The sequence below is a fragment of the Symphalangus syndactylus genome, chromosome 4 (genome assembly GCF_028878055.3).
Source record: "Symphalangus syndactylus isolate Jambi chromosome 4, NHGRI_mSymSyn1-v2.1_pri, whole genome shotgun sequence".
Lineage (NCBI taxonomy): Eukaryota > Metazoa > Chordata > Mammalia > Primates > Hylobatidae > Symphalangus > Symphalangus syndactylus.
This window is the reverse complement of record NC_072426.2, coordinates 148,512,304-148,524,985: the sequence shown is the minus strand read 5'-3', so window position 1 is coordinate 148,524,985 and position 12,682 is coordinate 148,512,304.

Sequence of the window (12,682 nt, the reverse complement as noted above, 5' to 3'; positions counted from 1 at the left end):
CCTGAGACTGGGTAATTTATAAAGGAAATAGGTTTAATTGGCTCATGGTTCCACAGCCTGTACAAGAAGCATGGCTGGGAGGCCTCAGGAAACTTACAATCATGGCAGAAGATGAAGAGGGAGTCACATCTTACATGGCTAGAGCAGGAGGGAGACAGAGTGAAGGGGGAGGTGCTACACACTGTTAACCAACCAGATCTTGTGAGAACTCACTTACTATCTCGAAAACAGCAAGGGGGGATATCAGTCCTCATGATCTAATCACCTCCCATCAGGCCCCTCCTCCAACTTTGGGAATTACAATTTGACAGGAGATTTGGGCAGGCACACAAATCCAAACCATGTCATGTATGAATTTTTGAAGTTCTAGAGTTAGGGACCTCACCCTTTGTTTATATAAATCTGGAATTAACAAGTTTTGCAAAAATTAGTTGTTCCAGGGTTGAAACATATGCTTTAAAAATCTTTCTAAAACAATAACAATAATAAAAAATATTCTTTAAAATTAATTATTTCACAACCTCCCTTACCCAACTTTACTCCATGATGTAGTCAAAGTGAGATATGTTTAAAAGCAAACCAGATTAAGTCACCTCACTCCTTAAAACGTTTCTCAATAATTCTATTATCTTCTGAAAAAGTTCAAATTTCTGTTCGTTTCTGAATGGTCTTTTCTGAATGTGCTCCGTTCACATTCTTAGTGAAATTTAGTTTTGGTGGAGAAAACACACCGTGCCCTCCAAAGATGCTGAAACCACTCACTCAGGGCTGCCTTCTGCTTCCTCTTCTGTCTTATTTCTCTAACTAAATTGTTTTCATGAACATTGTTCTAGTTACTTATTTACATATATTTACACTACATATAAACTAAGACTGTGTGCCTCAGAAAGGCAGGACAGTCAGCACCTTTTTACCCATAGTTTACAAAGAAATAAATCAAGAGCAAAAAATTTCCCTGAAGCCAGGATGCTGAGGAGAGGGGTACAATGAAAGGGTAGAAAAGGGTAGTTCTGACCTCCTAGGAATCTGCAGCTAGAAAAGCTCTGAAACTTTTTGAAATGCAAGAGGGTCTATGTCTTAGGAAAAAGGAGAAGAATATTTTAATAATGAACAGAAGAGTTTAAATATTGGAAACAAGTTTTAAATTCAAAAATAATACTGGTAAATCAACAAAAAATAGATTTATGTGTATATGATTATGATTACTAAAAGTGGTTGATTAGAATTTATGACCTGAAATTTATTGGGACAAAATAACATAATCTGAACATCCAAACCACGTATGAAAGTGATTGAATTAGCAACATCCTTGAAATTAATCTAAGTTCACTTAAAATCCAACTATATACATCTATAAGAAAATTTCTGATCTCCTTCCTGTTTCTTCCACTTTATATACTTTCAACAAAATTAATTTGCATATTTTCTGACAGCTTAATCTTTATTTCATTTGACTGTACTTTCCTACCTTGGTTAAATACATATTTCAAAACTAGCTCAAATATAAAAATATTTCTATTACAGAAAAATAGCATCAACCATATTGTGTTTTGAATCTAGACTGTTGATTATTTATAACAACTGTTTAATAGGGTCAAACTTGTTTAAGAGACTATTTGGTAGCAAACATATAGCAGACCCGTTGAGACCAAAAATTTCATTTATAAAATATATTTGGGTTTGAATAATGACATAGAAGAGATGAAAGTCAAAAGATTAAACCAGAAGTCTATGATAATTATGTTTAAAATGCTCTGCAAACAGTCCAGAAGAGTAAAATGCACTGGCATTTTAAAAATTTCAATAAGTAATTCATTCCTTACTGAGATAGGAGTTTCAAATATATGGGTTTGCTGCAAGTTTTATACGGATTCAGTATTTTTCCTAACAGCTGGATTTTGATTTAATAAAGTAGTTACATTTGAATTTGTTCTCTGAGCTTTCTTGGATTTATTGAGGAAATGCAATTATTAAAATGACACTGAGTCATAGTTTTTCCTTATTAAAATGCTATTTCTTTTTTCTTCTTCCTCTTCTTTTTTTTCCTCTTTTTTTTTTGGAGAACGATTATCTTTGCCAAAATGCCAATAACCCTTAACTGAATGCTGGTTTTTAAAATGTCAATTTTCACTTTTTTTTCTACAGAAGAAATATTATATGTCTGTATTAAAAGCTTTTTTATTAATAATACATGACACAAAGTTGGCAGATCGACTTTTAATAAAGTATTTGCACTTTTTTAAGATGTCGACAATTTTGTTTTATAAATAATTACTTTTAATTATATAGAAATATCTGTGTATATATATGCACACATATGTGTTTGTATAAATGTACTTAAATATATATGTTTTAAAAGTCACACGTATGTGTATATACATCTCTCATTCTGAGAAAGGTTCTGGGAGCATCAATTGGCTTCTGACTTAGCAAGTTTGTGGTTGGTGGAGATGCTTCCAAAAGGCTCATGGTTCTAGTCCACCCATTGCTACCTAATGGTTTCATGGTCTTTCTGTAAATTTTGTTTATAATTGACATATGATACTTCATATAAATGGGGTACACTTTGGATACAAGTATACATCATAATGTAATGATTGAATCAGAGTAGTTAGTATGTCCATTGACTCATTTCATTGTGGTGAGAACATTCAAAACCCTCTCGTCTAGCTATTTTGAAATACACAATAGAATATAGTTAACCTTAATCACTCTACTGTGAAACGGTAGACTCTACTGTGAAACAGAACACCAGAACTTATTCCTTCTAGCTACCTATAACTTAGTACCTGTTGACCAATCTCTCCTGATGTCCTCCGTCCTCTGACCCTCTTCGGCCTCTGGGAACTTGAGGAGGATGAGATAATGTTGAGACTCATAAATAATCACAGTGCTAGCCAGAGCTAAGTTAACATAAACACAATCAGTATGGAGAAAATTCCAGATTCAGTGTGAGCTGTACCACTCACCACCAGCACAAGGCAGTCTCACAGGAACTATATCAGTGTTCAAACTGCCCCAGCTCATAGGAACTATATCAGGGTTCAGACTGCCCCAGTACCTGAGACTGTGTCTAACATTGCCAGTGCCAGAGAACTATGTTAGTTGTCTTTCTTGTGGGCATCTCATGAGGAACCTTCATAAAAATAGCTAGTATCCCACCCTTTAGTACCAGGAAAAGTATCTCTCTGTAACTCCAGGTGTGTTCAGACCCTCACTGCCAACATGGGAATAAGGGTGATAATCCCTTTCAATGGCCTCAGACACTCTCAAGATATCTTGAACTGGGTGGGTGGGTTGATGTTTGAGTGGTATGTGTTGTGAACAGAGATGAGCTAACCCCATAGCTATGTTAGTGTTGGATTAAAAGGAATCTATAGGGGTCTCTCCAAAAGCCTTGGTTCATAAACATATTTATAAGCGTAAGATATATCCTCTAAAGGCCTTAAAGACAATCAAGGCAAGTTCTCAAGAAACTTAATTTATAATACAAGCAAACTTTGATATGAGAGAAAACTAAGTCAGTAAATATTTATGAAACAATTACAACCTTACATTATATATATATATATATATATATATATATATATATATATATATATATATAATGTGAAAAAGAAAAGGAAGAAACTGTGCAGAACCTCATTTGGATGAATGAGTCAGTGACAGTTATGGATTAAGGTTGAACTAAAATGTATACATTTGCCATTTGGTGTATTCAAGGCTCTCTCTCAGTCTTATTCTTCTGACACTAAAGAAAATATTGATTGTGGAGGCTTTCCCAAACCTGCAGGACTTTTCTGCAGCATAGACAGTCTATTGGCTCTACGGTAGGAATTTTTTGGAGATGGTGCAAGGAATGCTATTCTATTTTTATTTTATATTTATAGAGTTGGTTTTAGAAACTTAAGTTACTTGTATTTGCTGACATTCTTTTTATGTTTGTTACAATGCTTCTCTGAAGCTGGTATTATATAAAATGGTTTAAAATATGAACATTCTGAAAACTTTTTCACATTTGTTATATTCAAAGAGCTTTGCTCCAATATGAATTACTTGATATAAAAGAGAATGAGCTACAGAAGATGATAGTAAATGTCTTATAGTTCTTAGGATGCTGCTCAATGTTTTATACCCACATGGATACACAAACATAAATAAAAAAATGCATATAAAATATACATAATGAAATCATACGTATAGTAGATTCTACTTTTCTTATTTTAACAGCTCAACTGATATGATTGTGTGTATCTTTAAATAACCTTCTTAACGCAAAATAACATACATCTAAATTATTCACTGTTTTCTGTTTTGTATTTTACTTTTGGTTTTTATGATACAAAGGTCAGTAATTTGTATATTGAATTTAAATAATAACATTTAGAATAATGACTAAAGCTTTCCAAATGTTGCATGGTCATAAAAACATCAAGGCAATACAAATGTAGAAAGAAGAAAGTAAAAAAAGAAATTGCAAAAACATAACTCTCACTCAAAATCCAACACCAGCAGTAACTATTATTAGTGTTAAATGCACATCATGTTATGAATCTCTCTACGCATATTCCGACAGAAGAATGGAAAATACAGGCATACAAATGGATATACAATAAAAATTGAACACAGAATTACATTGTTAATCCTATTTTTCATTTAAAATATATGAAGCATAAATGTCCTTGAATTCCAAATAATAAAAGCAACTGCCTAAGGTATTACTAAAATTGTTTTAAATACTTATATCCTCAAGACACATTAATTTGTGAAATATCTTCTAAGATACAAAATATGCAAATTGTAACATCACATTTCAGTTTTAGATAATTTATTGGGTCCATTATGAGAGATGTGTGGTTTAATATGCTTATATCTCTTTAGTTGTTTTCTCATACTGTTTGCTATTTATAATACTATTATTAACATTATGATTAACTCCTAAACATCTGAATCATTTACATTTCTAAATTTAAAGATAATTCCCAGCGAACTTTATAATCTATTTTTAAATGGACTTGGGGTTCTTTGCTGCACTAGTTCTTTTTATTTTGTCTTCTTTTTTCATCTTTTGGCAAATATTCAAATTAATTTTACTTAAAAAATATTTTTATGTCTTATATTCTATGAATTCTTTTGTGGTTGCTAGTTTTCTTTTTTCTTTTATTTTACTATGCACATTAAATCAGATTACATCATATTACATCTCTTCTAAAGAAATACCCGGCCAGGTGCGGTGGCTCAGGCCGAGGTGGGTGGATCACCTGAAGTCAGGAGTTTGAGACCAGCCTGGCCAACATGGTTAAACCCTATCTCTACTAAAAATACAAAAATTAGCTGGGCATGGTGGCAAGTGCCTGTAATTCTAGCTACTTGGGAGGCTGAGGCAAGAGAATTGCTTGAACCCGAGAGGTGAAGGTTGCAGCAAGCCAAGGTCGTGCCACTGCACTCCAGCCTAGATGACAGAGTGAGACTCCGTCTCAAACAAAACAAAACAAAAACCAAAACAAACAAACAAAAAGAACTACCACCCAAAGAGGCATTTATGTGCAAAGATATCCATTGTGGCATAGATTTAAATGTAAAAAACCTAGAAAGAACTTAAATGTCCAAAACTAAGACAAAGATAAATGATAGACGAGAACAATATATAATGATTACAAGTGAGTAGAGTAGCAGTAGATTGTCCCTTAAAATGGTACTTTCAGCATAGGATATTATAAAATAAATTTGAGATAAGATCTAGAATTATATTTACATCTATTAGTATTGCTATTAAATTGAGATGGGAGGCATTTCCTCCCTTGTCATGAGAGAACATCATTTCAGAAACATTGACCAACTGTTGAGTTTCTAGAAGTGGGTACTCAATTGGTGACATGTTTTGAACCTGTGCATTTTCAAGATTATGTGAAATACCTAGAGAAGATAAGGCTGAGAATGTTAGGAAAGTGGGAGGGCTGAATTTAATGACTTAATATCATTAAAGCACTGTACTTCTCTTTCATGGGTATTTGCAAAGATTGAAAAGAGTCCTGCTTTAATACTTTCTCACCTGTGAAAGTGTAACTCTACCACCTTGTAGTCCAATTGAGCACAGCTAACTAGACAAGAGATGGACACCTAAGAGGTGACAATCATATTCTGCCTCAGAACATGGAAGCCTTTCTTTGCTGCTAAGTAGCCTGAGGAGAGAATTCTATTCAGAAAATAGAAAAGAATGAAGATCATGTACAGAAAGAAGCTGTTTGGTGTCCTTGCAACTTTTCGATTACTAGCTCCAGTTACTTCCTGCTAGGTTCCTGCCTCAGGTTATATTAAATGTATATGAATTCCAATAACAAATTCCACCTTCAGCAGCACATTAAAAATTCATGAGAGTAATAGAGAATAGATCTGCTTTATTTGCTCCAGAGATCACAACAAAGGCCAACGATGGCTTTTTCAGGAAGGCAGATGTTGAAATATTTAGATTTTTTTTTCCCTAGGCAGATAAAACTTTAACAAAGCAGAATAGTGATCTTGTGAGCCTTACCCTCACAAGCAGGACTTAACAAGAGGCTTTGTGACCTATTGACAGAGACATCCAGAAGACTGCTTTGTTAAGTGAGAGGATGGGCTGGGTACCTGAAATCCCTCTTCCAACAACTAAAGTTGAAGAACGGGAAAAAAAATGTATCTGATGAGACTTTTGTCATAGTCCTGTGTGTTAACAATGTATTAGTACGTAAAGTTTTTAATGTTGCTGATGAGTCAGGTGGCATAGATAATGCCACTGTAAAATATTTTCAAGAGGGCAAAATTTTTGAGAAGGTAATTTTAGTAATACATTTGATAAATAATTTTGCAACATCACATTGCCTTGAAGGTCATGCAACTTCACATCAATGAATTGGAGACTAAAGATTGGAAAGAAATAGTTGGCTGGGTGCCATGGCTCACGTCTGTAATCCCAGCATTTTGGGATGCCAAGGCAGGCGGATCACAAGGTCAGGAGCTCAAGACCAGGCCTGGCCAATATGGTGAAACCCCGTCTTTACTAAAAATACAAAAAAAAATTAGCCCAGCGTGGCGGCAGGCACCTGTAGTCCCAGCTACTCGGGAGGCTCAGGCAGGAGAATTGCTTGAACCCAGGAGGTGGAGGTTGCAGTGAGCCGAGATCATGCCACTGCACTCCAGCCTGGGCGACAGAGTAAGACTCTGTCTCAAAAAAAAAGAAAAAAAGAAAAAAAAGAAATAGTTACAGAATGGACATCACACAAGAATATAAGTTCTAGAGAAGCCCTGCAGTCAATCTCACGAATTGATGATGAGTAGGAAAAACCGCTTTCCCTGAAAAGCTTTAAATGTTTTAGTAGTACCTTTGGCTTATTATGGCAAATAAGTAAATAATTAATTTTATAAATGTGTTACTCATGGTTTTAAGAAAAATGGTAATGCTTAGAGGATTAAATTAGAAACCAGATTTAGAAATAATAAGTGCCAAATGACAATTCTATTCTTTGACAGGCATTGTAGAAAACATCTCATTTATTCATCATAATCTCAAACAAGTATTATTATCCAAGTATTATAGATGAGAAATCTAAGTCTCAAAAAGTTAAATTTCTTGACTAATGACAGAAAGGTGTAACCAGGATTTAGATTCAGATGTAGCTGGGTCAAGATGAGTAATGCTGGTTACTGTAACCAATGACCCAAAAATATAAGTGGATTAAAATGACAAAGTATTATTTCTCCCTCATTTCACAGTTCAATGTGTCACAGTGAGATTTTCTGCATTTAGTTAATCAGCAAAGGAAGACTGAGAATCTGGAGGACTTGCTAGTTTGGGAGTCAACCTAGATATAGCATACATTGTTACAGTAGGCAGCTGGTCAGACATGAACAGGGCAGAAAAAGGCTCCCCCCATCCCGACACACACACACCAGCAATGTCAGGTGACCCTCAGGTGACGGTCAGGCAGTTGTTAACTATCTCTCTAAAATAGTAATTAGTCACAGCTGGCACCAGGGAAAGGCAGTCTCCCAACAGATAGAAAAACCCTGAAACTGGTGATCAGTTTCTTGATAAGATCTCAGGAGCTGGGTGAGCGCCTCAAGCACTTGCACTAAGAGGCAAAATGGAGCATTTGACTGGTAAGGGAAGAACGCGTCAAGTGAGCGTGTGTACAACTCCAGTAAACACACTGCGCTTGTGGCCCCTCCCAAGTGTTAGCAGGCCACTGCACACACGGACAGGACAGTGCAGCCCAAGGGAAGAATCAGAAGGTAGCAATGGGTGGACTAGAACCATGAGCCTTTTGGAAGCATCTCCCTATCCATCTCCTATCACCAGAAGCATGCCTACATATAAAACCCCAAGTTAAAGGTCAAACAGTGCTCTTGATCTCTCAAGTCTCCCACTTGACCCTCTTCCAAGTGTACTTGACTTCCTTTCATTCCTACTCTAAAGCTTTTTAATAAACGTTCACACCTGCTCTAAAATTTGCCTTGGTCTCTCCTTCTGCCTTATGCCCCTCAGTCAATTTCTTTCTTCTGACAAGGTGAGAATTGAGGTTGCCACAGACCCAGACACTGCTAACAACATCACTTTCCCTGGCCAGAGCCCTGTTACACAGGCGCTGGGGAATATCTATTATACCCCTGGTGTGCACAGCACCAACTGCATTTCATTTTATAATTAATCATTGTAACTACCTACATGTATTGTGTTGTAAGCAGTCAGGCCTTTATTCTTTTTATATAGGAAAGAAAATAGGAAACAAAAAAGCAATTATTTGGTCTGACACAGAAAATTAAGTGGATACACTCAGCTAATGAGGCTTTTCAAAAACAAATGACCAGAATACTAATCATTCAAGGTTTTTAAAATTAAAGAATAAGGTTCTTTGTCAAACCCAAGGAAAAAATGTAAAAGGATAACATATTCAGGTTATTTTGTCATATATTGCTATATTGAAGAAATTTAGAATATTTCGTTGTTTTATTTAACTGTGACTTATTTCGTAGCCTTAAATTAGTGAGTGGGTCATCCCACACCTCATAGACATTTTCATGAACTGTTATCAGAATGTTTGAACATTTTGATAGTGTCTTGCGTGTATTGACTTGCATAATGAGAAGTAAGAAATATATTTTTATGGTACATGGGAAAAGAAACCATGTAAGATAACTAAATCTCTTAGTTTTGTCTTATACATTATTTTAAATATTTTTATTAAAGTAATATTTATTTATCATAAAAATGCTCAACTTCCACAAAACTGACAGTGAAGAGACATTCTGGTAATTCCAAGACTTGTACAAACTATGCACAATATGTATTGTATTTGGAAAAGAGGAAGAGTTTATATAAGTAGCAGTTTTTTAAAAATTGACTTTTTTTCTATTATCCACTACATATTAACATACACACATCCACTGAAAATAAGCTACAACCATACTGTCTAGAAAAGCATTTTCTAGATGGATTTTTTCCACATTTAGTGTTTTACATAACTGCTAATACTTAAGAAGTGCAATTAACAATAACATTTGCTTGGCTTTAAACAAAGATGAGTTTTTTTTCCTCAAAGTAAATTTTAGATACCAAAACCTACACTTACAAAAATTTAAAACTGCTGACAGTTTAAATATTTCCAATGAAAACCATCGAAAAGGTCCCAGATATTCTTTATATTCCAAGTCCATTTTCTTAATTATGCAGTGCAAACTCCTTCCAAGATTTTCCAGTCTCTCTCACCAGTGGGCCTTTCTGTGGTGCTGGCCTCATGCTTGTCTTTGCTTGTTTCATTGCTGTCTCCATTATACTATGCTGTGGCTGAGTGTTACCTTGGCACCAGATCCTCTGTTTAAAGCCCTTCAGCCTATTTCTTCCTCTTCCTTTTTGTTTGTACTTTTCTCACCCCAATCTTTGTTTTTATTGGCTTCCTCATCTGACTATGTTTGGTGAAGGATTTATTCAGCACTTGTGTAATCGCAGGAAATCCTTCACCAACCAATACATTCTTAAAATTGCTGCAGGCATAACTTGTTTTCTTCTGCTTCACTTTATTGCACTTCGCAGATATCACATTTTTTTTTTAACTAATATAAGGTTTGTGACAACTCTGCATGGAGCAAGTCAACCTGCTACGTTTCTCCAACAACTTGCACTCACTTCATGTCTCTGTGTCACATTTTGGTAATTTTTGAAGTATTTCAAACTTTTTCACTATTGTGTTTGTTATGATGATCTGTTTTCAGTGATTGTTTGAGGCTGCTATTATAATTGCTTTGGGGCATGGTGAACTGCACCCATATGAGACAGCAAATTTAATTGAAAAATGTGTGTGTTCTGACAGTCCCACTGACCAGCCGTTTCCTCATCTCTCCTCTTCTCCTCTGGCCTCTCTATTCCCTCAGACACAATGGTATAGAAATTAGACCAATTAATAACCTGACAATGACCTCTCAGTGTTCAAGAGAAAGGAAGAGTGGCATATTTCTCACTTTAATTCAAAAGCTAGAAATGATTAAGCTTAGTGAGGAAAGAATGTCAAAAGCTGAGATTGGCTGAAAGCTAGGCTTCTTGTGCCAAACAGCCAAGTTATGAATTTAAAGGAAAAGTTCTTGAAGAAAACTAAAAGTGCTGCTCCAGGGAAGACACAAATGAAAAGAAAGTGAAACAGCCTTATTGCTGATAGGGAGAGAGTTTTAGTGATCTGGATAGATCAAACCAGTCAAACATTCCCTTAAGCCAAAGTCTAATCCAGAGCAAGGCCCTAAAACTCTCTTCAATTCTGTGAGAGAGACGAAGCTGTAGAAAAAAAGTTTGAAGCTAACAAAGGTTGAGTCATGAGGTTTAGGAAAAGAAGCCATCTCCAGAACATAAAATACAAGGAGAAGCAGCAAGTGCTGATGTAGAAGCTGCAGCAAATTATCCAGAAGATCTGCCTAACATCATTGATGGTGGATGCACCAAACAACAGATTTTCAGTGTAGGCAAAACAGCCTTATATTAGAAGAAAATGCCATCAAGGACTTTCATAGCCAGAGAGGAAAAGTCAATGCCTGGCTTCAAAGCTTCAAAGGACAAACCAACCCAAATGTCCAACAACGATAAACTGGATTAAGAAAATGTGGCACATATACACCATGGAATACTATGCAGCCATAAAAAATGATGAGTTCATGTCCTTTTTAGGGACATGGATGAAACTGGGAAACATCATTCTCAGTAAACTATCGCAAGGACAAAAAACCAAACACCGCATGTTCTCACTCATAGGTGGGAACTGAGCAATGAGAACTCATGGACACAGGAAGGGGAACATCACACTCCGGGGACTGTTTTGCGGTGGGGGGAGCGGGGAGGGACAGCATTAGGAGATATACCTAATGCTAAATGATGAGTTAATGGGTGCAGCAAAACAACATGGCACATGGATACATATGTAACAAACCTGCATATTGTGCACATGTACCCTAAAACCTAAAGTATAATTAAAAAAAAAAAGCTTCAAAGGACAGGCTGACTCTTTTATTACGGGGTAATGGAACTGGTGACTTTAAGTTGAAGCTGATGCTCATTGAGCATTCTGAAAATCCTAGAGCTTTTAAGAATTAAGTAAAATCTACTCTGCCTGTGCTCTGTGAATGGAACAACAAAGCCTAGGTGACAGCACACCTGTTTACAGCATGATTTCCTAAATATTTTAAGGAAATATTGAGACATCACCCAGACAAAAACATTTATTTCAAAATGTTACTGCTCATTGACAATGCACCTGGTTACCTGAGAGCTCTGAGGGAGGTGCACAAGGAGCTTAATACTGTTTTCATGCCTGATAACATCCATCTCCAGCCCATAGATCAAGGAGCAATTTTGACTTTGTTCAAATCTTGTTATGTAAGAAATACGTTTTGTAAGCCTATAGTGGCTATAGAGTGTGATTCCTGATGGACCTGGGTGAAGTCAATTGAAAACCTCTGCAAAGTATTCACCATTCTAGATGCCATTAAGAACATCTGTGACTCATAGGAGCAGGTCAAAATATCAACATTAGCAAGAATTTGAAAGAAGTTTATTCCGACCCTCATAGATGACTGTGAGGAGTTAAAAACTTCAGTGGAGGAAGTAACTGCGGATGTGATGGAAATAGAAACAGCACAAGAATTAGAAATGGAGCCTGAACATGTGACTGAATTGCCACAATCTCATGATAAAACTTGAATGGATGAAGAGTTGTTTATTACAGATAAGCAAATAATATAATTTCTTAAGACAGAATCTACCCCAGTGAAGACACTGTGAACATTGATAAAATGATAACACAGGATTTAGAATATTACATAGACTTAGTTAATAAAACAGTGGCAGGATGTGAGAAAATTAACTCCAATTTTGAAAGAAGTTCTACTTTGGGTAAAATGCTGTCAAACAGCATGCTATGCTACAAAGAATTATTCATTAAAGGAAGAATCAATGTGTAAGCTTCACTGTCTTTTTTTAAGAAATTGCCACAGCCACCCCAACCTTTAGAACCACCACCCTGATTACTCAGCAGCCATCAGCGTGGAGGCATGACACTCCACCAACCGAAGGATTATGACTCGAAGGCTCAGATAATTGTTAGCATTTTTTAGTAAGAAGATATTTTTTCATAAAAGTGTATACATATTTTAGACATAATTTTTACAT